The sequence below is a fragment of the Phodopus roborovskii genome, unplaced genomic scaffold (assembly GCF_943737965.1).
Source record: "Phodopus roborovskii unplaced genomic scaffold, PHOROB, whole genome shotgun sequence".
NCBI classification, from domain to species: domain Eukaryota; kingdom Metazoa; phylum Chordata; class Mammalia; order Rodentia; family Cricetidae; genus Phodopus; species Phodopus roborovskii.
In genome coordinates, this window is record NW_026125879.1 from 822,254 (window position 1) to 823,552 (window position 1,299).

Consider the following 1,299-nt stretch of genomic DNA (forward strand, 5'->3'; position numbering starts at 1 on the left):
GTTCTGCCTCCTCAGAAAATAGCTAGAAACCAAATATTCAAACTCATGAGTTGGCAGGGGGAAGGACAGTATTCAGACAAACCTAGCAAATACAAACATCCTAATATTTTCATACTTTTAAGATCAATTTTTATTTAGTCTTCTCATATATTAGCTTCTAAACACCACTTCCCCTCTCCACTCCTCCAAGCCCCACCACCACAATATCCCCTCTCCTCCTCCATTTCCATCCAGAAAAAAGCAGGCCTCGAAGGGATAGCAACCAAATATGCCATATCAAGTTACAATAAAAGTAGGTACATCCCCTTATATTAAGGCTGGACAAGGCAACCCAGAAGGACAAAAGGAGTCTGAAAAGCAAGCAAACAGCCAGAGACAGTCCCTGCTCCCAGTGTTAGTAGTACCACAGGAACCCCAAACTACACAACCGTAACATATATGTAGAAGACCTAGCATAAACCTGTACAGGGCCCCTGTTTGTCATTTCAGTCTCTATGAGCCCTATTTAGTTGACTGTGGGCCCTGTTCTCCTGGTGTTCTCGACCCCTCTGGCTTCTGCAGTCTCGTGCAAAATTTACTATATATCCATGTTAACTAAAAATTTCACAATATTCAAAATAAATGGGAACTTAGTTATACAAATAAAACAAATCATATAAAAATCCTATCGTTAACAACATGGCCATTTGTATGTTTCCTCTAAGAGCATTAATAAGAAGATGCTACGTACTCTCACCATCGTTTAAAACCTACTGGAAAGTTTCAGTAAGTTTGGGGAAGGCTGAATCATCATTTGGCCAATATGCCTGTTCTTTGAGTGTGTGTATGTATGTAAGTATGTATGTGTGTTTAAATGTGTGTGGGTAGGTATGCCAAGATATGTGAGCACACATGAGCACACATATGTAGAACTCACAGGTTGACATTAGATGCCTTTGTCAATCAGTTTCTACCTTATATACTGAGGCAGAATCTGTCATTTAAACCCATGGCTGATCAATTCAGCTAGTCTAGCTAGCCTCCTTGCCCCAGATATACTCTGTGTCTGCCTTCCATGCTGGAACTACAGGCAGGCCACTATGGCCCTGGCATTTGCAAAGGTGACTTCATGCAAGGCAGCAAATGCTTTACCGACCAAATCATCTCCCCAGTCCCAAAGACATGTTTATTCTTGTACAGTATTATACTCCCCTGACTACCATGGTTTTTTTTTTGTTTTGTTTTGTTGTGTTTTTTTGGTTTTTTTGTTTGTTTGTTTGTTTGTTTCCAACAGTCCTTTGGTTTCTCCCTTTTCAAGAC